The following is a 25557-nucleotide window of genomic DNA, read 5'->3' as shown; positions in this document are numbered from 1 at the left end:
CTGTTTTTCAATGTTAATTTAAGTATATATATTATAATTTAAATATATAGTTTATATATGTATATATATATATGGCTTTTGTAACATATGTATGTTACAAATATATGCTTGCTGTTCCAGCAGTACATGCTCACTGGAATAATGTATTAAATAACAAGAAGCATGTGAAGTTGAAGTGAAAAATTTTAGAAATTTTACTGCCAAAGATAATCATTTTTTAAAGTTTAGTGTTTACCTTCCGTATTTTGGAGTTAACTATTGATATTTTGTTAAAGTTCCCAACTCTCCTCTACTTTGGTAGGAACTTCTTTTCCATTCATTTTTTTACTGACCCTATTCTGCTCAATTTGATTTCATTTCCAGAAGTTTCTCCTCTGGGTAGTGCCCTGTCCAGGAAGGGAGCTGCTGTCCTCAAATCCACTATTTTGTGGATCTCCTTGTCTCACATCCTCCAGACACCCAGTTGCTTCTCCTCTGCATCCATCTGCACAGACACTGTGGTTTGCTGTCACCTGCTTTTACTCCATGGTCTGTGCACATATCTTGCACCTGTTGTGGTTGCATACATTGTTAGTGGATTTTGGGGTTTTTTATTTAGTTGTTCAGTCTGTTTTTATGTAGAATTATAGAAAGATTAAAAAACCATGTCACTATTACTTCTATCTTCCCAGAATCTCCCTGTACTCTCAGGCTTTCTATTTTATAACAAGTTAAACTAGCTACAGAGCAAGATCAATGTCATTCTTAATTGTCCCCAGACTTAGAAATAATGTTCTCCATGGGATATGTTTGTCAACTTTGGCTGCACATCAGTAGCACCTTGGGAGCTGTAACAATGCCAATGCCAGGGTCCCATCCCTGAGATTTAATTGGTCTGGGGTGATGTGCTCCCCAGGTGATTCCAATGTATAGCCAACGTTGACAACCAGTAATAATACGAAATAAGGAAAACAATTTTCAAAGCATTTGCAAGGTCTTTAGCAATCTACTGAGACCAAACTAGTTGCTTTCTGCTCAAGCTGCATGTGAGTGTAGTCCCTTCCCCATTCCTATCCCATGTGATTCAGGTTAGGCTGACCCATCCCCCAGCAACTGGAGTAGTCAAGTTACCCAGGTGTGCCCAGTCAGGGTGCTCCATTCCTGTCCTGGGATAGACACATGACCCAAGTCGAACCAATGAAAAAATTTCCCACGATATTTGCTAGGGTTATCATAAAAGAAGCACTCTCTTTTCACAGAAATTGTGAGCTGAAAGATCACTGAATCTTGAACTTCCTTAGGCTATCTTTACTCCAAAATCAGGAAAATCTGCCTGAGAATCAAGCATAGAGAGGAAAGCACTGTTGAGAAATGGAAAGAGTAGACAGTATCCTGATAAGTGTTGATGGAGTTTTTAGGGGTCCAAAGTATGATACCCCTCTTTGCCTAAATTCAGAATAATTGAGAGATAGATGGAGAGGTTAGGTAAATGGAGATGAAATCGTTACTGAGAAGCTGACTGAGGTCATGGCTTTGGATTGCTGCCCAAAAGAACTTTCTAAGGCTCTGCTCCTTAGTTAATCGGATTTACAACCAGTCACTGGCATGGCTGAGATCTTTAGACTTTGCCCTCCACTGCAGACTGCACAAGGTAGTAGGGCAGACTGGAAGACAGACCATCTTATCAGAGAAAATGAAGGGCACTGGGAGAGCCGAACCATGCCCACATGCCAGATACTTTTTCCAATTCCCCAGCTGAATAACTCTCTCCTAGGCTATGGCTCGTGGTTCGGTGACCTGAGGTTCTGCTATATTTTAGCCCCTACTTGCCCCCATTGCATCAGTGTGCCCACAGATCTAGATCACTCCTCCTACGAATGAGGAATGAATGAGGAGTTGGAGAGTGCTAGAGCTCTTCTCATGCTTGTTCATCCTCAAAGAGTCACAACTGCTTGAATTCTTGGATCCAGCTACATATAAAGCCACCTGTACTCCTGAATTTCCCAACTGCGATCAAATAAATTCTCTTTCTTTGTTTAAGCCAGTGTGATATAGGTCTTTGTCATTTACAAACCTGAAGTTTTGATGAATACATTAGCTAATTTTCTTATATTTAATAAAATCAATTTCAAGAAACGTGTATTGAGTGGCTAGAGGGAAATACCATCTTTTCTAGTGCTGTAAATGGGCCTCCTTTGAGGGCACCTTAGGTTTAGTATTGGATTTGGATGCGACTGCCCTTTTGGAATCTTTATAACATGGCCTTATCGACAGGCTTTCCACGTTCCTATCACTGCTTCTTCACCCACTCCCTTCCGGTCTGGGGCGGTAAGTTTCAGTATTACCGGGCCGTAGCATACTGCACCATCCTTTAGAATTCCTCCACCTGCCCATACCTTTTGTAAACAGTCCTTTGATTAAGCCTCCTTGAGTTATTCTACTTGTTCTTTGACTGTAGCGCCTTTTCCCATTGGCCTCCTGACTGAGAGCAGATCAGTCATTATGTTACATTGACCCAGATGTACCTTCACTGGCACTAAAATGTCCTCAAGAGAGCTGACATAGTCACTTTTAAATATAGCTACTATACAAAGGTCAAAACCTTTGAACGTTTTACCCAAGAGAAACTTTTTACCCACCCCCACCTACTCACTCCCCTGTCCTGCAAACAAGGACAACATTTGGCTATCTATTGAAGAAAAATCAATTTTTCAAAAGAAATATTCCCCTCCTTTTTTCCCTGATCAGATTATCAAGAATAAAGCAAACATCCAGATAGGAAAAGTATTTGCTCATCTCAGAATTCTCCAAGTGGTGAGAAGACATTTAAAAATTCACTTAGTTAATTTAAACTGTAAATATTGTTTTAAAGTATCACATAAGAAAAGGAGCTTGAGAATAAAGCATTTTTTTTGTGGGGGAGGGATAATGTGCTGTGGCATTTTGTGTACTATTCTCAGATGAGTGAATTATTTCTTTCTACTTTTTCCCCTCTCTTTTTTTCTCTTTAACCAAGGAGGAAAGAATCAAAAGTGTCATTTCTAATCTTCAGTTTTTTCTCATTTCTTATCTACTAACTTCATTTGCTATTAAAAGAGCACTATACACAATTAAAATTACTTTTTGGAGGGGTATTTTAAATGGTACTGAAGTGCTGCTGAGGTTCTTTTAGCTACACAGTATAAACAAGTCAGTAGCTTTCACCACATTTCAAAATAACCAATGAGAAAACGTTATGGAAAAAAGACACATCCCATGCACACAGTATGAAAGGGCATAAAACATTTATGAGCAGCCTTAACAAGAAATGTGCATGACTGATATGAAGACAATTATATTACTTTATTGAATGTATAAAGAAGATGAATAACAATAATAAAAATGAGCATTTCTGTGTGCTTTGTGCTAGGGTCTCCATGTTTTGCCTGTGTCACCTCCTTATCTATGAAGCTGAGAAGCAGTGCAGTAGCCAGCACTCTCTTGGGCCTGACTTGGTTTCCTTAACTTCTCTGTGCTTCAGCTCTCCATCTGTAAAACCAAGAGAGGTACAATATATATATCACAGAATTGTTATAAGCTTTAAATGTCACTACAAATAAAGTGCTCAGAACGGTGCCTGGCAAATAGCAAGCGACTGCTATAGTTACCTTCACCACTTCTTACAACAGCCTCATGACACGGGCACCATTATTATAATCAGTTACAGAGGAAGAAGCTGATATCAGGGAGGCTAGGGGCTTGCCTAATGTCATCCAGCAAGTAAGTGACTGGGATTCCTATGCTGGCTTGTCTAACTCAAGAGCTAGGACTCTGTATTTATTACATGTTTGTGTTTCTAGATAAGAAGGCAATGGTATTTGTTTTGTGACTTTGTAGAGTAATTCTAGAGTTCATCTGGTAAAATTAACAATGTGTTAAAAATAGAGAAATAGGAGATTAGTCATAGATGGTTGCATCAAAATTGTAAATATTTCTATGTTAAAATAGAAGATAATTAGGGTGATGGAAACGTTTTCTATCTTCATTGTAGTAGTAGTTACACAACAGTAATCCTTTTAAGTTTAATTAAGTCCCATGTGTTTATTTTTATTTTTATTCCCATTACTCTAGGAGGTGGGTCATAAAAGATCTTGCTGTGGTTTATGTCAAAGAGTGTTTTTCCTGTGTTTTCCTCTAAGAGTTTTATAGTGTCTGGTCTTACATTTAAGTCTTTAATCCATTTGGAGTTTATTTTTGTGTATGGTGTTAGGTAGTATTCTAATATCATTCTTTTACATGTAGCTGTCCAATTTTCCCAGCACCAGTTATTGAAGAGGCTGTATTTTCTCCATTGTATGTCCTTGCCTCCTTTATTGTAAGTCAGGTGACCATATGTGCATGGATTTATCTCTGGGCATTCTATCCTGTACCATTCATCTATATTTCTGTTTTTGTGACAGTACCATACTATCTTGATTACTGTAGCTTTGCGGTATCGTTTGAAGTCGGGGAGCCTGGTTCCTCCAACTCCGTTTTTCTTTCTCAAGATTGCTTTGGCTATTTGGGGTCTTTTGTGTTTCCATACGAACTGTAAAATTTTTTGTTCTAATTCTGTGAAGAATGGCATTGGTAGTTTGATAGGGATTGCATAAAAAGCTTTTGCACAGCAAAGGAAACCATAAATAAGACAAAAAGACAACCCTCAGAATGGGAGAAAATATTTGTAAATGAAACAACAGACAAAGGATTAATCTCCAAAATATACAAACGGCTCATGGAGCTCAGTATCAAAAAAACAAACGATCCAGTTAAAAAATGGGTAGAAGACCTAAAAAGACATTTCACCAAGGAAGACATACAGATGGCCAAGAGGCACATGTAAAGATGCTCAACATCACTGATTATTAGAGAAATGCAAATCAAAACTACAATGAGGTATATCACCTCACACCCGTCAGAATGGCCATTATCAAAATATCTAGGAACAATAAATGCTAGAAAGGGTGTGGTGTAAAGGGAACCGTCCTGTACTGTTGGTGGGCATGTGAATTGATACAACCACTATGGAGAACAGTATGGCGGTTCCTTAAAAATCTAAAAATAGTACTATTGTGTGACCCAGCAATCCCACTACTGGGCATATACCCTGAGAAAACCATAATTCAAACGGAGACATGTACCACAATGTTCAATGCAGCACTATTTACAATAGCCAGGACATGGAACCAACCCAAATGTCCATCAACAGATGAATGGATAAAGAAGATGTGGCACATATATACAATGGAATATTACTCAGTCATAAAAAGAAACAAAATTGAGTTGTTTGCAGTGAGGTGGATGGACCTAGAGTCTGTCATACAGAGTGAAGTTAAGTCAGAAAGAGAAAAACAATTAACATATGCTAACACATATACATGGAATCTAAAAAAAAAAAGAAAAGGTACTGATGAACCTAGTTGCAGGGCAGGAATAAAGAGGTAGACATAGAGAATGGACTTGAGGACATGGGGTGGGAGGGCGAAGCTGGGGTGAAGTGAGAGTAGCATCGACATATACACTACCAAATGTAAAATAGTTGGCTGGTGGGAAGCAGCAGCATAGCACAGGGAGATCGGTTCAGTGCTTTGCAATGACCTAGAGGGGTGGGATAGGGAGGATGGGAGGGTGGCTCAAGAGGGAGGGGATATTGGGACATGTGTATGCATATGGCTGATTCGCTTTGTTGTACAACAGAAACTAACACAGTATTGTGATGCAATTATACTCCAATAAAGATCTATTAAATTTTTTTAAAAAGTGAAAAAAACAAAATCCCCACAGTAATCCTAGCCAAAACTCTTAAACTTTACACTTACAAGGGGTGAATTTTATTTGTGAAAATTATTCTGCAATAAAACTTGGGGAAAAAAGAAGATAACTCTTGTTTAAAAGGTAAGCAATCAAGTAGGGGGAAATTTACCCAAATAGAACAAACAGTTAATAAGTTTGCTATAGCACCAACCAAAGCTAGTCAATCATATAACCTATGATGCAGCAATTCCAGTCTTGTGTATATACCCAGAAATGAGTGCTTATATCTGCCGAAAGACATGTAAAGAATGTTCATAGCTGCCTTATTCATAATAATAGCTGCAAACTGCAAACAACCCAAATTTCTATCAACAATAGGATGAGTAAATAAATTGTGTTATATCCATACAGTAGGAAATAACACAGCGATGAAAAAGAATATATGATATTTGCAACATGGATGAATCTCCCAAACACAATGGTGAATGAAAGAAGCCTGACACAAGAGTACACACAGGATGTTTCCATTTATAAAAAGTATAATACAGGCTAAACTTATCTATGATGATAGCGATTAGAACATTTGGGAGTGGTGACTGCTGACTGGGAGGAGATATGGGGGAGCTTCTGGGTGCTAAAAATGTTCTATATCTTTATGCACCCAAATGTTCATAGCAGCACTGTTTGCAACAGCCAAGATATGGAAGCAACCTAAGTTTCTATCAACAGATGAATGAATAAAGAAGATGTGGGGGGTGTGTGTGTGTGTGTGTGTTTGTGTATAATGGAATACTACTCAGACATAAAAAAGAATGAAATTTTGCCATTCGCAACAATATGGATGGACTTGGAGGGTATCATGCTTAGTGAAATGTATCAGACAGAGAAAGACAAATACTGTATGTTATAACTTATATATGGAATCTAAAAAATAAAACAAACTAGTGAATATAACAAAAAGAAACAGACACAGATATAGAGAACAAACTAGTGGTTACTGGTGGGGAGAGGGATGAGGGGAGAGGCAAGATAGGGATAGGGGATTAAAAGGTACAAACTACTATATATAAAATAAATAAGCTAATAAATAAATAAATAAGTTACAAAGATATACTATAGAGCACAGAGAATATAGCCAATATTTTATAATAACTATAAATGGAGTATAACCTTTAAAAATTGTGAATTACTGTGTTGTACATGTGAAACTTATATAATGTTATAAATCAATGATACCACACACAAATGTTCTCTATCTTGATCTGGGTGGTGGTTACATGGGCGTGTACATATGTAAAGACTCGTTGGACTGTACACTAAGATTTGTTTACTTTCCTGTATGTAAACTACACCCCCCCAAAAAAAATCTGAATTAATGAAATGGGCAAAGGACTTGAGATCACAAAAGAAATTAACTGACATAACTCTCATGGACACATAGATGCACATTCCGTCTGAGTAATCAGGCAAATGCAAATGAAAGTTATTTTTAAGTTAAAATACCTATAGCTGAGCAAGATAGGAAGTTATGAGGAAGATGCTGAGATGGATTTACATGCAAATGATTATCAAGGAAGTTCTTAAATGAAAAGCCAGTAAGGGAGTGGAGGTAGTAGAATAGGGGAGGGGAGCTCTGGAATGTAAATGACACCTCATAGTTTATTCTGTCTCAAGTCAAGTGATCTGGGCTTTCACACTCCTCTACTAGTCAGAAGTTGACTACCTGCTGCCCTGGGGTGAGGGGACAGAACATCAATTCCCCCCATCCCACCCCATTTCTGGCTCCCAGTGCATCCTGCCTAAGGGGTTCCTGTAGCCCAAAGGTAGTTCTCTGAAGAAGGCTGCCAGAAGTTACAATAAAGTTAATTGTGCAGAAGCTGGGGGGATGGGCAGATACAAAAGAGGAATCCAGGGCATCTAGGTGGAGTGTTGATGGTATTTCAACAATTGTCTTGATGTCAGGTTAGGGGGATAGCAGCATGAGGTATCATCTTGCATGAGATTGAAATGACCAATTATGACCAGTTGAGCAAGTAGATAAATACAGCCGGGAATGAATGAATGGTCTTTCCTCAGACTACTCTTTCCAATAAACTTCCCATACTCAGCTCCGGACGCGCAGGCTCAGTGGCCATGGCTCACGGGCCCAGCCGCTCCGCGGCATGTGGGATCTTCCCGGACTGGGGCACGAACACGTGTCCCCTGCATCGGCAGGTGGACTCACCACCAGGGAATACCCCATACTTTTTAAAAAATTTATTTATTTTATTTCTTTATTTTTGGCTGCATTGAGTCTTCATTGCTACATGTGGGCTTTCTCTAGTTGCGGCGAGCGGGGGCTACTCTTCGTCGCGGTGCGTGGACTTCTCATTGCTGTGGCTTCTCTTATTGCAGAGCACGGGCTCTCGGTGCGCGGGCTTCAGTAGTGTGGCACGTGGGCTCAGTAGTTGTGGCTCACGGACTCTAGAGCACAAGATCAGTAGTTGTGGCGCACAGGCTTAGTTGCTCCGCGGCATGTGGGATCTTCCTGGGCCAGGGCTCGAATCCATGTCCCCTGCATTGGCAGGCAGATTCTTAACCACTGTACCACCAGGGAAGCCCCTAAACTTCCCATACTTCTAATATAAAATAGGTGCTTTGTTGCCAAGGTTAGCCAAAGGGAGACAGATGTAGGAGATTTATAGGCAAAGAGGTAAGGAGTTGGTTTGTTCAGAAAACTTTGAGATCCCATTGAAGTCTTAAAATTTGACAAGTCATGTATGTGCCACTTGGGTTCTGAAATTCTGTGTTTATTTTCTCTGGCAGGTCTATTTGGTCAGGCTCCAGTCTTGTCCTACCTTGTGCGGTCACATACAGCCCCCCTCTTTGCTAGAGTACGTTGCAGTTTAAGATATTTGACCTTAATGACATCCTGTGAGGCAGCAGGGCCAGTTGTTTCCCAGATGAGGAAAGTGAGGTTAGACCCTTCTCAATTTTAGCGGCACATCACAGTCACTTGTGAGAGTTATGTAAACTATTGTTTGGAGTGCCTGGAGGTGGGGACCAATCCTTGTCTTTTAAAAAGCTCCCAAGGTGATCCTGAAGTACAGCCAGATTTGGGAACACAGGGATTAAGTGACCTTCCCAGGGTCCTGAAGAAAGTAAGAAAACACACCCAGGCCATTAATTTATTTTTTGTTCATCCACCCACCTATTTATTGAGCATTTACATTATGACAAGTATTCTGCTAAATACTGGAAATGCATCAGAGAAGACAGTTGTAATTCCCCTGGCCTCATAAAAGATCATGGTCTGGGGATGTCATTAGGGTATAAAGTGTGAGGAGCTGGGTATTGCATCGTACAGTTCCCTGGATACCGTTCAAAGTTGGGCAGACAAAGCCTGCAGTGAACTTGGGGAGGAGATAGACATTGAACTAAGAATTCCAAATATGATAAACCTTATAAAATTAGAGCTTTAGCGTATTTAGGGAATGATAATGTCAATCATCTTCACATACAGGAGAGTCACTGGTCATTTGGGGCCACTGGCACTGTCCTGTGAAGACAGTCGAAACTACTAACTGGTTTTATATGTATATATACATCAAGTGCTCTCTTTCATTCAAACATTACAGAAGCCCATGGGTAGGCTGCCCCTGACCTTTTGATCTCAAATTTCACAAACCAGTTTAGACTCCCTACCGTGGGAATTTTTTGTTGTTGTTTTTTTTTAGTTAACTAAGCCAAAGACAATCCTGCAGAGAACTTGCCTAGAGTCCAAACAGATATACAATTCACCCGTTACTTCCCATCTTTTTCTAATGATTCAGTTGAGGACTGAAGGAGGTTTTTAAAGATAAGACAGGCAGACATATAGCATTTGGTGAAGTTGAGCACACAGGTTTTAAGGTTTTAAGGCCTTTAGACAAGCATTCTCCCAAAGCAAGTGTGAGCCATTTGTCTGAGTCCTGCAGCAGAGCACCTGGTGAGGGCAACAGGATGGGATTTCTCTTGCATGAGGATTGGAGAATAAAGGCTTTCCTGGATCAGGGCAGCTCCATGGAGAGTCAAGGGAAGAGATGCAGCATGCTTTCCTTCTACACAGCATCTGCCAACACGTAGACCATTTGCCCCATAAAGTTGGGCTCTCTTGGTGTTTAAAAATATAATCTATTTCTGCAAAGTATCCTTAGCGTATTTTTAGCAAGCCTCAAGATAATTTTAAAGAATGATTTAGTCTTCCTAACGCTATTCTTATAGCCTCTTGCTGTTCTGATTTATCGTCAGATTGTCTCTTTTTTCATTTTGTATTCATCAAATTCCTCATGACAATCATGTCAATTTCTTTAAATTCTTCTCCTTTTTCTTCCTCTTCGGCATCATTTATGATCTCACTTGGGGCAGGGGGCGGGGTGATTGGTACTACAGGAGTCAGTTAAGTTTTGGATTTCAAAGTATTTCCCTGAACACAGTATAACATCAACAAAGCAAGTAATTAAACTGAGTAGGTGCTGACTGTGGATGAAGCGTATGCCAAGTTGTTAACACAGCAAGTCATTAAGCAAAGTGATTGCTAAACTCAATAAGGCAAGATTTGCCCTGGATAAGCTATCCTGGGATAATACCATAAACGAGTTGACTACATTAGGCAAACTTCCAACCAGGGAAAAGGTTGAAGACAAAAGGTAACTTGGCACTAAACAGCCTTCCAGAGTTGGAGAACAAGAGGGGACCTCAAAAGATAATCAGGTCTAAGCCCTGTTCTTTTTTTTTTTTTTTTTTACTTTTTATTGGAGTATAGTTGCTTTACCATGCTGTGTTAGTTTCTACTGTACAGCAAAGTGAATCAGCTATATATATATACATATATCCCCTCTTTTCTGGATTTCCTTCCCATTTAGGTCACCACAGAGCATTGAGTAGAGTTCCCTGTGCTGCCCTGTTCTTAAATACACAATTAACTGACCCCTCTGGGCTGTATTCCTACCCACTCTAGTTTTCAAAGCTAAACAGAATAAACATGCAACTTATTTATTAAAAATAGTTTATTGCAATGTTTAATACTTTTAAATGATTCTTCCTTCTGTCCAAATGAAGGCTGTCCCTCATTTAAGATGTTTTTCTTGGTCAAATTTCTGGCCTCCTGAAAGGAATTGCTCATCACCGTTTTCATTAAAGGGATTAAACCTACAGGCTCTAGAGCCAGACTACCTTTACCCACAGTTAGTTCTTAACCTCTTCCTTAACTTGCCTGAGTTTCTTCAATGGTAAAATGAAAATACTACCAGTTACCTACCTCAGAGAGTTGCTGTGAGGATTAAATGAGATAATGTTTTTAAAGTTCTTGATTATTACTAATATATGCTAAGTATTCAATAATGATAATAAAGTATATGCTAAGTATTCAATAACGATAATAATAATTGTTATTAAATGATTCCTATATTTGAAGGTGATAATTGAACCAATCTCTTAGTCTTCTAAGCATTAAAAAATTCAAATTCCCTTTAGAAAACTTCAAAATTGCCTCGCTTTTTTTCTGGACAATCAGTCTGAGGCTATTTAACATCATGGTTGATATCCCTACATATTCAAAAAACTAAGAAATTTACTATATTACACTACGTGTTTTTATAATGGTGACCTTGAATCTTTAAAGGAAATATTGCATGATATTCAGTATACTGAAATTCTTCTTACTTTGAGGAAGATGTCAACCATGATACATACTAGTTTTTCCTTTTTAAATCAACCCTTAAAAGAAAAATCAGCAATTAGCCATGTCCTAAGAAAAGAGTGATGAAAAGTAATAGACATGCTCTTTGCTCTTATAGTGCTTACAATCTGGAGGGAGAGGCAGATATTAATAAAACAGTCATAAAAAATGAGGGCCTAATTAATAAGTGCTATAAAGAAATGAAGCATGTTTCTGTGTGCCTATACTAAATAGAAGTCTGACCTCACCAGGTTTCCCTGAGGAAGTAACTCTAGAACCAAGACCTAATGACTCAGTAGGTGAGAACCTGGGACCAAGTGAATGGGGCAGTTAGGCTGTTAGTGGCAGCTGTAGGAGGGAGCTGTTTTGCCTGAAGTGGCCTGTGGTGAGGGCTGGGTAGCAGGGAGAGCATCGGGAAAAAAGAGGATCAGAAAGAAAGGCAGCGTGGCTGGGGAGCTGACAGCAAGGGTGGGGAACACCACTAGATAAGGCCAGAGGAGACAGGCCAGTCCCTGCAGGACCTTACAGGCCTTGCTAAGGATTGCTGTCCTTATCTAAAGAGTCGTGGGAAATCACTGAAGATTTTAAGCAGATCGTATAGAACAAGATCTCACCTGCATTTTGCAAAGGTGACTATGACTACAGTGTGGGAAATGGACAGGTAAGGGGGCTGTAATGGTTGCAGGGAGATCATTTAGGAGACAACGGTAGAAGTGTAAGACATATTTGTAACTTGAACAGGGGTCTTCAGAGTAGAGATGGGAAGAAATGGACTCATGTTATAAATATTTACAGGCAGGACATGGTGATGGGTAGATGTGGGGGCTGAGAAGGAAGTAGGAGTTAGAATGACTCCTATGTTTCTGACATGAGTAATTGAAAGAATGAGGTACCACTTACTAAGATGGTGAACACTGTAAGAGAACCTAGTCTGGGTGTTAGATTAGGAATTTTACCTCAGACATATTGAATTTTGTATAATTAGAAGATTTCCAGTAAGCATGGAATCCAAACAAAAAAAGGATGGAGAGTCCTGATGGCCATTTCGTCCAACTATGGTTATCATGGTTCTTTAGTGACTGTGTTTCTGTTAGCTACATTTAGTATCTGTCTTTCTAGAATAGTTAGAACAAACCTTGCAAACTTTTCTGTAATGTATTGATAGTGCCGTAGGGTCTGGATCAGTCCAGTAAAAGATGTCAGATTGAACATGAGCACTCAAATCCCTTCCTTCCTTCACCCAGCTAAGAAAACAATAGAATAATTTTAATAAAATGCACAAGGACAAAGGGAGTGGGATAGGAAACAACATCAATAAAATTTTAGAAACTAGGAAGCAGAGAGACAAGTACTAACTGAATTAGGATAGTCAATAAAGCTGAATCTTAAACTTGATGATAACCAACCCAATTTACAATACAGAGCCCTAAAAAAACTGGAGCAACAGATACTTTAGGAAGTGAGAATGAGGGTGGGGATTACAACACAGGAGATTTAGTGGAAAGTCTTTTTAAGAAGCTAGGAGATCCCTAATTCCCTACTCCTATTCCTTGCAGGCAGGAGACTGCCTCTGCCTCATTCAGTATGAAACTGAAGGCTTATTCCCATGCCAAGAACTAACAGAGGGACTCTAGATTGAGATCAGGGAAAGGAAGAGGACTACTATTTTGAATACCAGGGATTAAATGTAAATATTTAAATTGTGTGTTGAGACTTCCTCCATCTTTTTCCTCCACTTGGTTCCCAGAACACTGTCAGCCAGGCTTATGTTTTCTTGGCAAAAGGCTGGAAGAATTCTCTGGGTAATCTAATCAGCCTTAGAGAAAAGATACTGACATGGGTCCAGTATGTTGGCCTATGTTACATCATCCTGTAGTAAACTCAATGGAGAATCCCATTCTGCAAGCAGCGCATCCTCTTTTCAGTGCCCCATTCTTAAAATAAAACTAGACAGCCAGTGATCATCAGATATGTGAGGAATGCCTATTAATGCAAACAGAAGGAAGCAACTTGAAGGAAACAAGGTCTGCCAAGAGGAAATTTAGAAAACAAACTATCTTGTCTTTAGAGAGATATGAGAAGATATGAAACAATAACAGGTTAGCTATAAAAGGAATAGTCAGTAAACTCAAAAGGAACTTAGATATTAAAAACATGACATAGAAATGAGAAATTCAATATAAGGGCTAAAAGATAAAGTTAAGGCAATCTCCCAAGAAGTAGCGTAAAAGACTAGCGTATGGATAGTAGGAGAGAAAAGATGAAAATTAGAGGAGCTGTATAGGAGGTCCAATATCTAATAATAGGATTACTAAAGAAAAGAACAGAGGATAGTAAATCATAACAAAAAAATTAACGAAAATATCCTACAATCTCAGTTTCCAGAGTGAAGGGCCCACCAACTGCCCAGAACAATGGGTAAAAATAGATGCCCACCTGAGAATCTTATGATAAACTTTCATTGATATAAGCTAGCACCTATAATAATGCCTGGCACATAGTAGGAACACAATAAATTTGTAATGAAGAATAAACAAAAAATCCAGAACAAGAGGGACAAGGAATTCTGACAACTGAATATTAGATATAATGAAAACCACAGTATGACTGTCTTAGTCTGTTCAGGCTGCTGTAACAAAACAGCACAGACTGCGTGGCTTGTAAATAACAGAAATTTATTTCTTCCTGTTCTGGAGGCTGGAAAGTCCAAGATGAAGGCACTGGAAGGTTTGGTGTCTGGTGATCGCCCACTTTCTGGTTCATAGATGACGCCTTCTTGCTATAACCTCACATGGCAGAAGGGGCAAGGGATCTCTTTGGGGTCTCTTTTTTTTTTGCGGTACGCGGGCCTCTCACTGTTGTGGCCTCTCCCGTTGTGGAGCACAGGCTCCGGACGTGCAGGCTCAGTGGCCATGGCTCACGGGCCCAGCCGCTCCGCAGCATGTGGGATCTTCCCAGACCGGGGCACAAACCCGTGTACCCTGCATCGGCAGGCGGACTCCCAACCACTGCGCCACCAGGGAAGCCCTGGGGTCTCTCTTATAAGGGCACTACTTCCAGTCTTGAGGGCTCTACCCTCAAGACCTAATCACTTCCTAAAGGCCCCACTTCCAAATATCATCACTTTGGGAATTAAGTTTTAACATATGAATTTTGGAGAGGCACAATCATTCAGTCCACAGCAGACTACATAGAGAGAACAGGCAGAGGGGAAGAGAGCTCGTGATGGAAGTGGGGAATGAGGGAGACAGAGGGCTAAATCCTCATCTTCTAGAGTGGAATGACAATAGAGAATGTCTAAAATGTAAAACCCACAAAGAATTAAAACAAGTTGTTTAGCAATATGGAGGTAAATACCTTAAGAATCAGCTGTTTAGGTCTTCCCTGGTGGCGCAGTGATTAAGAATCCACCTGCCAATGCAGGGGACACGGGTTCGAGCCCTGGTTCCGGAAGATCCCACATGCCGCAGAGCAACTAAGTTCGTGTGCCACGACTACTGAGCCTGCACTCTACAGCCTGTGAGCCACAACTACTGAGCCCGCGTGCCACAACTACTGAAGCCCACGCGCTTAGAGCCCGTGCTCCGCAACAAGAGAAGCCACAGCAATGAGAAGCCACGCACTGCAACGAAGAGTAGCCCCCTCTCGCCACAACTAGAGAAAGCCCGTGCGCAGTAACGAAGAACCAAAGCAGCCAAAATTAAATAAATAAATTTTTTAATAAAAGAATCTGCTGTTTAGGTAGGGAATGAAAATAATTACCTCTAGATTGTGAGAAATGGGATAGGGAGGTAGGGACTAGAGACTGTTGTTTTCAAACAAACCTTGAAGGACTCTGACTCTTTAAATTATGTGTATGTGGTGGGACTTTCCTGGCAGTCCAATGGTTAAGACTCCGTGCTCCCAATGCAGGGGGCCAGGGTTTGATCCCTGGTTAGGGAACTAGATCCCACACACCACAACTAAAGATCCTGCACACGGCAACGAAGATGTCACGTACTGCAACTAAGACCCAGAACAGCCAAATAAATAAATAAATATTTAAAAAAATATATGTGTATGTGTAACTTTAGTAAAAATAAAATATAAATTAGACAAATCAGGCCCTGGAAGTGTACTGCTTGGGTACATTCCAGTTCCTAACACTTATTAATAGCATGATGTTGGGTAAATTATTTAATTTCCTCGACCATCAGTTTCTTCATGTGAAAAATGAAAATAGCAATGGTACCTATTCTGTAGAGTAGTTGAGAGGATTCAATTAAGTAAAGCTTGTAGAGCTTAATCTAGCCCCTTGCCTGGTCTACATTCTGGCATTGGGGGGCTTCCTTTTGCTTTGCTTCTTGCCAATCGTGCTTATTTTATTCACTCAGTTTTTCCTTGGATTATCATATTACCATCACATTTCAGATAAGATTGGCTTCCCAGATATTATACCCAGTTCATTTTGCTTGGAATTCTGAGTGCTCTCAAATACATTGAAAGATTATACCAATATCTCGCCAAAGGTCAAAAGCATGTATGGCCTGATCCCATCCTCATGAATATGAGGAATTCTTCCAGCATATATCTGGAATGCATTCACCATGCATTTACTCATAATCTGCATTTTCTTCTTTATTTTTTTTTGCAGTACGCGGGCCTCTCACTGTTGTGGCCTCTCCCGTTGCGGAGCACAGGCTCCGGATGCACAGGCTCAGCAGCCATGGCTCATGGGCCTAGCTGCTCCGTGGCATGTGGGATCCTCCTGGACCAGGGCACAAACCCATGTTCCCTGCATTGGCAGGTGGACTCTAAACCACTGTGCCACCAGGAAAGCCCTTCTTTATTCTTTTTTTTTTTTTTTTCAGTACAATGGACACATGGTACTCTATAAAATCAGGGGAAAAATGGACTTATTTTAAAAACAACTCTTCTGTCATAAGTTTACAATTTCATGTGACTGTGTGAATTTTACTAGTTTGAAAGAGCTAAATTATTTCCAAGTTCCTAGTGGCACCTCCTTGTTCCTACCCATCAAAGCAATATTCACAGCCTGTCTGGGGCATAAATTAACTCCAATTTGCCAATATAAAATTGAGGCTCACTGGCTTGTCTGAAAACCACCACCAGAAAGGGGCAGGGTGAAGACTCAAGTTCAAGTTTTCTCATTCTAAGCTAAGTGTTCTTTCTACCATATGAACTGAGTGCCTATCAATAAGTGACTTAATCTCTCTGGTCTCAAATTCATGACATGAAGGTATGAAGTAGATGACCTTTAAGTTCCTACCAGCTCTAACATTCCATGAATTGCTGAGGTACCTGACAAGAGTTAGCCTGTATCATTAACAAATTTATTTCTGCCACATAGGGACTGCGGATTCCACTAAGTGCCCAAAAGTCCATATGATTATGAAGTCTAGGTTACTTATGTGCAATGTTCACTCCCTGCCTTATTCATATATACCAAGGTACAAAGTAGCTTTGGGTTTTATTTTCACATTTGCAATCACTTGGGAATTTTATCAAGGCTGAGCAAGAGATTTGGAAACTCATAATGCATTTCTGAAGAAGCTGCAAGGGTTGTGAAATTCACCAGGCTCTAATCTTCCTGAGAGAATGGGAGCTGACTGGACAAGACAGCTCATTTCCAGTAATGTTCCTGGGTAATTCTCTGGAAGTAATGGAGAGGGCATGGTAATTGCAGCCCAGTTTTATGCTTTCAGTTAGGGCTGTATGCAGTGGAACACCCACAGAATTTTTTTCTCCCTCTGCCCCAGACATTCACCCAGCAAGCTACACTTGGAGCCAGGAGAGGCCATAAATAATACAGCCCAGCCCAGTTCCCTGTGGGAACTCAAAAGATTCAAAAACTAAGTTAATGCCAGCGACTGGATACAGATCAAAGAGATAGAGTGAGATTGCCTTTTGTTTAACTGTTGGCTTAATCCTGTGATTAGCTGCGTGACCCACTTTTTTAGGTATTCCACTGCACTTGCCCACCCCTCACAACAATTGGTCAGAGGTCTTCCTCAGTCTGAGTGGTTTTAAGCCTTGATAAATTATGTCTCTGTGAGAGATAGTCTTCAGTCTGTGCTTAAAGACCCACGATCAACACTTAAGAAAATTATTTTGAAAAAGAAATTGCTATGAAATGAAACTGTTCTTAGAGCTGATTGGGACTACAGGCATAGTCCCAAACACCCTTCATAAGTACCCATAAGCAACTTCTGAAGATGGTCTAATGCACTGATTAGAAGTTACTGATCCTTGAGCATGTCAATACTTAATGAACCATTAAGTAAAGTTAATTATTATAACAATGCAGAGTAAAAAACTCCATCCTGGTCTTTGCTTTTCCCATGCATTCATAAGGGAGTGGGGGTTAAAATTGGGAAGGGGCGATGGTGGTGATTATATTCCAGAGACTACTCCGAGGCAAACTGAACTTTTACTGTGTATCAGTGCCTCCCTGTCCGTGGCAGTCTCTCTCCACCTAACAACGCATCCATAGAGCTCTCCCATTAAAATGTTGTCCTGTAAAGAATACGATAAAATCAGGCAAAATGATGTATAAAACCTGGTTCCGTTTACAGTGTTCCCTCTTGCAGGGATATTTTCATTTTAGTAGCTCTTAGGACAAATGAGAGAGTCTGGGATCAGGGTTTACTTTGGGGGAGGGACTAGAAGGGGAAGGAATGAGCTTCTTGTACACCCTTGCTTAAATCTGCAATGGACTGAACTTGAAAACAAGAATGCGTGTAAAGCTCTTAGCATAGTGGTTGGCACATAGTGAATGCTCAATAAATGTTAGCTAGTATTTTTACTGTAATTTTATCATATGGATCCTATCACTTAGCTCCTATTACCTAGGGCATTGACTGAACATTCATTGATAAGGGGGTGATAGAATCCACATTAAATAAACTGTTTGGGCCTTGCTCAGAGTCTGTTGGCTTCTGCTCTGGGCTGGTAACTAGAAAACAATGCCATTAGCTTTCTTGACCCTTACTAATGGGATCCTGTGAAATAGCCAGGGGGTTACAATTTTACAAAATCTGACAGGAAAACTTTTCAAAGTTTTGGACACTTACAAGCTTCCCCAGAAGGGCCACAAACCTAGAGACTTTGCTGAGATGTCAACTTGAACTGAAAGGTTTCTGAGGCCAGTAAGTCAGTTGCTGTGCTGATGAACAAGGCCAGAAACTGCCTGGCATGTGTGTCTCAACTTCCTGGTGTTGTTCTCAACTTGTTTCATAGGCAGTCAGTGGTGTTATTATTTTGTGTGTGTGTGTCTCCCAGTTGCTAGTTCTGGCAATACAAGTGAAGCTCTAAGATAATGATTGTTCTTAGCCAGGCAACAGAGTTTTGGTGTAAGTTAGTATGTGGAATATATAATTTGGAAGTAGTTTCAGTCTATGACATGAATGAGTCTTTTATATCAAACAAACAAGAGATTAAAGTGTTTTAGTGAGCATTCCCGGTGCAAAAATTGTTCATCAAGTGAAAATGAAATTTTGGTGAAAGATGAAAAGGCAGAAATTTATTCAATCGATATCTTCCCACACGTGAGAAATGACATATGTCTCGGCTTACACATTGCAGCATTGTTTGTAATATCAAAAGACCGGAAATAACTCAGATGTCCATCAATAGGGGATTAATCAAATAAATTACAGTACATCCATCAATGGAATATTATGAAGACCTATAAAAGAATGAGCAAGATATGTATCACATAAAAAGATCACCAAGATATATTATAAAGGAAAAAAAGCAATGGGCAGAATATTGTAAAAAAGAGGTGGAGGGGGGCTTCCCTGGTGGCGAAGTGGTTGAGAGTCCGCCTGCCGATGCAGGGGACACGGGTTCGTGCCCCGGTCTGGGAAGATCCCACATGCCGCGGAGCGGCTGGGCCCGTGAGCCATGGCCGCTGAGCCTGCGCGTCCGGAGCCTGTGCTCCGCAACGGGAGAGGCCACAACAGTGAGAGGCCCGTGTACCGCAAAAAAAAAAAAAAAAAAAAAAAAAAAAAAAAGAGGTGGAGGGAAACAATATATATACATATTTACTTATAAAGGCACAGGTTATCTCTGGAATGATGCAGAAGAAAATGGAAACGTTGGTGGTAGAGGGAAATGGGAAACTGGGTGACTGGGGAACAGACATAGGAAAGAGGTCTCACTAGAGACAATTTACCTTGAAAATTTTTAATCATGTGAACATGTTATTTTCTCAAAAATAAACTAGATTAATTTTTTATTTAAAAAGGAATTAAAGAAAAGGCAGTAATTTGTAGGGTGTGATTCTGTGCATAGGAAATGACATGTCTATCAATGGAACAGGAAGAAAGCCAAAAGCTATTAATATATGAAATTTTTCTGTTTTTCTCAATTTTGCAAATTTCAAAAGTTTCTAGAAATACCCTTTAGAAATGTCAAGCAATGACACTGTATGATGAAAATTTTTGGTCATTTATGATCAGTTAAATCTGTGTGTCAAATGGGAGAATAATAATGACAACTGTACTGTTTAATTAGGATTGTATATTTTTATGCTATGTCTTAAAAGACCCTTCATCACAAAATCATGTTTGTAGTGAATATGGTGATTGGTCTGTCAACATACACTTGACTCCACCTTTAAGATTAGCTGTCATATTGGGTGGCCAGTGGTGGCCAAGATTAGTTTAAACCCATCACCATAACCCCATCTCCTTTACCAGTGTTTAATTGGTTCAGGGATGGGCAGCCTAAACCAAACTTGAAAAGTTTTTCTGTATGTATTAGTTTTCTATTTCTAGTCTACTAATTTATTGTTAGGTTATGTTTTTATAGCAACTATATTATTTAATGTTTTTCTTCATACGTGTTTTCAGTGATCATGGTACCCAGAGAATGGTCTCTGTAATGGAATTCCTTGATGGACAATAGGTCAGGGCAAGTGGAATTGACTCATTTTATAAAATACTTCCTCCAGGATGGGGCAGGGTCAGCAGATCCCCGCACCTGCCCAGCAGTACAGCTCTCCAAGTGTCTGCCCAACACTGAACCTCTCTCCCTGGGACAGCACTGCATATTGATTGACAAAGGTTCTATTCCAGAGATTGGCACGGTTTTTCTGAAAAAGGTCAGATAGTAAATATTTTGGGCTCTGCAGACCGTGTGGTCTCTGTCACAACTGCTCAACACTGCCCTTGCTTGGAAGCAACCATTGGCAACGGGTGTGGCGCCATTCCAGCACCTTTTCATTTACCAAAACGAGTTTGGGGTCATAGCTTGCTGACCCCTGTTCTATTTTTTTTTTTTTAGTTCAGTCTCCAAGCAGAAAATTCCATTTGGGGGATGATATCCAGGATAGGTTACATTTAATTAGAGTCATTTATATGTTGTGATGTGATAACCTGGCCTCCTATATTGGGTGGTAGAGACACAAACTCTGGAGTCAGAGAAACTAGGTTGGAATTTCAGTTCTGCTCTGCACTGTGTGGCCTGCAGCCTCTCTCTCCTACCTTTACTTTCCCAACTATGGACTGTGGATCGGAGTCCTATTTTAGAGGGGGTGTTGTAATGATTAAATGAAAGTGTATGTTAACCGCCTGACACAAAGAAAATAAAAAAATATTAGTTTCCCTTCCACCCCCACAAAAACACATGCGAACCAGGCAATACCCCATCTCATTCACATATATTTGCAAACCCTCTCTTAGATGGCTAATGGTGGAACTTAGAAATCAATTCTAATTACTTTTAGTTTCAGATGATGCTATTTTTAAAAAATCTGACCTTAGTTTCTAGGAATCCATTTTGTTTGGCTCTTGCAACCTCTTGCATGTTAACAGCCAATCACGACATGTCATCAAAGTATTCAAGCAAAGGCCTTAATTCTGATAATTCTGGTAACTCCATAGGGAAGTAAAGGAAAGCTATAAAATATACTACTAGATTTTAAAGGGCCACTACTCAAAAGAGATCTTGTGAAAAGACTAACAATTTAGATTTTATTTGATGTTTGCTATGACCATGACTAGGCTTTTAAGAACTGGTTTTATTATTAAATTTCTTAAGGAATTCACTTTCAATGCCATAAGCAGTGGATTGTAAAAACAATATTTCTTGAAATTATTCCCCTCTGATAAGTTTAATTTGAAAAATATACATGCATATATGAGGCAGTAGTAATAGGAAGTACTTCCATAGCAGGAGAGCAATTCTGTGTGTTTATTTACTTGTATAAACATACTCAGAAACCACAACATTGGGTATATTTTTCACATGCTTTTTTAGTTGGGGAATATTTAAGTCCTCCCATAATTAAAAAATAAAAGTTAAAAAAATTTGCTTCCTCACTAGGGAAATGATTAGAATCAATGCTAACATGGCTATTTAACATCTATAAAGCAACAGTATCATCAAAGAAATAATGTAGCGCAAAAGCAATATAATTTTGGAAAATAATAAGCATCCCAATAGATAAGAGATATTATTGTTTCAAGCATGAGAATTGAGAATAGGGTGTCTTGGTCAAGGAGCTTTGTCCTTGACTTCTGGAATCAGAACTCTTCAATACGTGACTCAACGCATTTGTTTCTTGGTTCATTCATTCATTCACCAACTAAGCATTTATGAAAACATCACCATTTGTGAAGTACTATGCTAGGTACTAGAAACATAATTCATTTCAGAGACAGATGCATAAGGAGTTGATTACAATATGTTTTATAAGTGTTACTACAGAACTATAGACCAATAGCGAAGAGAGCAGTGCAGAGGGAAGAATTCATTTAAAAGACGGTAGACAAGAGTGCGGGGAGAGAAACGGTCAGAGACACTTCATAGAGAATGCAAACAGCATCCAGCAGAGGTATTTTTCTGAGGATGAAAAAACCAGAAATTCTAGACAGAGTGAAGTACATGATGAAAATCTCAAAAGCATAAAAGTCCACTTAGCCTCTGAGTCCAGTTGTGAGTGGTTTGATATGACTGGAACGTGGCTCCATGTGGTGGGGGGAGGGGTGGGGTGGTCCATGCTATATTACAACTCTGGGTCCTTCAACCAGTTGGCCAGTGATCCCTTGGTCGCCGTACTAATTTCCTCTCTAAAGTCTATGCTTTGAATGGCTGAAATCCCAGGTATATTAGTGAGGAGGTTTCAGGTTACCAGGAGCCTCCGATTGTAAGCCTCCAGGTTACAGTCATGCCTCCGATCTTGGGTGATGGGAGTTTACTATATGATGATACAAGAGGAAATTAGGAGGCAAGTATGGGAAGTCATTTTAATGGAGCAATCGGGCCTCATGGAGAGCACTGTTTATTGGTCTCTGGGATCATCTAGGAATTCTCATGTCCCAAAAGGAATACCGGGGTGGTCGTCACATAGAAGGATGTTTGTTCTTCCTGCACACGATGTCCTTTTATTCATTTGATTCGGCTTCTTTGCTCTCTGCTTCTTCCTCCTGCTGTTGCTTCTGCCCTCTGGCTACTTCTCAGTTTATTTATCGCATGGATTCTATTTATGAATTGCTTCCACTGACCCATGGAGTCTGCTTAGTCTCTGTGTAGTTTCCTGGCTCATATTCTGCTTTGCTTCATGCATATCTCTCTGTGTGCTTTTATGTAGAAAAGAGTTAACAACAGGTCCAAGACTGCTATCTCTCTAAGATAGAAAGATCTGCTTGCAAGGTTGGCCCTTGACTGCCATCTGAGAATTTAGGTTTCAGTATGGTTCTGACCATTTGCTAAATGATAAGCATGGCTCACTGTGCCTAAACTGTTTGTACCAACAATATGGTTTATGCTAAAAACCTGCTTTCCTTCTGACAGTCGGGAATTTGATATGTGCTAGGAAGAGGGTACCTATGTGACCCATCCTCAGTAAAAACCTTGGGCACTGAGTCTGTAATGAGCTCCCTAGTAGAGAGCATTTCATACATGTTGTCACAATCTGTTGCTGGAGGGATTAAGCACCTCCTGTGTGAGTCTACTGGAAGAGGACTCTTGGAAGCTTGCTTCCTCCAGACTTTGCCCTATACACCTTTTCCCTTTGCTGATTTTGCTCTGTATCCTGTTGATGTCATAGCCTTAAGCATGACTATAAGCTGAGTCCTGTGAGTCCTTCTAGCAAATCGCTGAACCTGGGGTGATCTTGAGGAACCTTGACACATCTTTGCTTTCAGACTCCTGAAGAAAGAGTATCTTACTGACAATCCACTACTTGGTCCTTATTACGGTCTGGCCTCTGGCTACCTCTTCATCCTCAATTCCTACCACTCCTCCACTCCTTGTTCTAGTTATGCCTTGCTGTTCCTCAAACATTCCAGGCATGCTCCTGCTTCAAGGCCTTTGTATTTACTGTTCCCTCTGCCTGTGCCTTTTCTTCCAGATATCTGCATGGCTGTCTTCATTCATGTCCTACCTACCTAAAATAGCTATCCTCTCCCACTCACATTTCTTAACTGTCTACCCCTTCATCTAGATGAATTTTTCATATCAGTTATCAATTTTTTACTTTATATTGTTTGTTTATTGCCTATCTTTCCAAACTAGAGTATAACTAAATGAAGGCAGTGACTTTGTCTGTTTTGTTCTCTGCTCTATTTTTAGTAGCTAGAAAGGTGCTTGGCACATAGAAAAGACTCAGTAAATAAATATGTTTGCAGAAGGAATGAATTAATAACGCATATCTGTTGGGCATATTTCTCATACCAGGCCACATTATATGCCCATGGGCAGCATACTGATGTCTGGCTTTAGGCTGAGCACTGTGGCAGAGACTGCTGATTATCCATCAATATCTACTCTTTCCTTCTTCTGTAGTAATAGAACCCCTAATTTTTGGCTGGGCACAGAGCTATCAGAAATAAAGAGTACGGTTCCCAATCCCCTGTGCTGATAGGTATAGCTTTGTAACTAAGTGCAGGCCAATGGGATATGAGTGGAAGTCAGATGTACAACATCTAGGAAGTATCATTATAAGAGTGGATTCTATTTTCCCTCCCTTTTTTCCTTCCTGCTGGGTGAAACAGACTGTAATATTTGGAGTTTTGGCAGCCATTTTGGATCATGAGGCAACCTTGGTGATGGAAGGTACAGTCAATGGAGCAAAACAAGAAAGAAGAGGCCAGAGAATGTGGAGGCCAATACCAATTCTGAAGAACCTACCTCTTGACTTTAACAAGAATCAGAAATAAACTTCTGCTTTAAGTCCAGCCATATGGGGTTTTCTCTCACTTGAAGTTGGCTCTAATCCTAACTAATACAAGCACTAATCTCCAGTCTGACTTGAAGCCAGGTGGCGAGTTGCAAAGTACAAAGCATGATACCATATGAATTATTTACTTTCTTAAAAGGAAGTTGTGGGCATGATAGGAAGGCCAACACACAGAATGTCATCCTGTAGGAAATGTCAGCTGTGGAAAAGCATTATGGTAATACCCCCCAGTGAATCACACCTTCTTGTGTCCACATACTTTTTTGCAATGTGATGTTGCTATTCCTTCCATGAAGAGGCAGAGCCTATCTCTCCACCCCCCTGAATCTGGGTTGGCCTTGTGACTGACTTGGACCAAAAGAATGTGATAGAAGTAACATAATGCCCGTTCCAGAGTCTAATCTGCAAAAGACTTTGCAGCTTCCACTTTCACCACCTGGAATCCTGAGATCACCAAGCTCTGAAGCCCAGTGTAGCTTACCAGAGGATGTGAAACCTTGTGGAAGGCAACAGAAGCACCCCAGGGCAGAGCCAGCACCAGCTGGCAGACATGTGAATGAGGCCACATGAGTGACTGCAGGCAAGGCAATCAGAAGTTACACCCAGATGGCCAGCCTACAGGATTGTGAAAATGAAATAACTGCTGTTTTAATTCACTAAATTTTGACGAGGTTTGTGATGCAGCAATAAGTACATGAAAACCCAAGTGAATATCTGTTTCTGGCTGCAGAAAGAGCCTACGACAAAGGCAAATATAAGTGAAAAGCACTTAATTAAGTTTGGTAACTTTTTAATTTTTTTTGGCCGTGCTTCACGGCTTGCGGGATCTTGGTTCCCGACCAGGGATCAAACCCCGGCCCTGGCAGTGAAAGTGCCGAGTCCTAACCACTGGACCACCAGGGAATTCCCAAGTTTGGTAACT

At 40.2% G+C, this 25557-nt stretch overlaps 1 long non-coding RNA gene across 1 annotated transcript in view; it reads right to left on the bottom strand.

Annotated features, from left to right (window-relative positions):
* Window positions 1–3276: 3276 nt before the first annotated feature.
* The window catches only part of LOC132428479 (uncharacterized), a 41422-nt gene continuing 19141 nt past the window's right edge, over window positions 3277–25557 (bottom strand). The window contains exon 3 of the long non-coding RNA XR_009520129.1: window positions 3277–3507. This is a non-coding gene — a long non-coding RNA (uncharacterized lncRNA). The remainder of the gene's footprint in view (window positions 3508–25557) is intronic.

Source organism: Delphinus delphis, chromosome 7, assembly GCF_949987515.2.
Source record: "Delphinus delphis chromosome 7, mDelDel1.2, whole genome shotgun sequence".
Classification (NCBI taxonomy): domain Eukaryota; kingdom Metazoa; phylum Chordata; class Mammalia; order Artiodactyla; family Delphinidae; genus Delphinus; species Delphinus delphis.
Note: the sequence above shows the minus strand (reverse complement) of the source record. Positions and strands in the feature narration are given on the sequence as shown.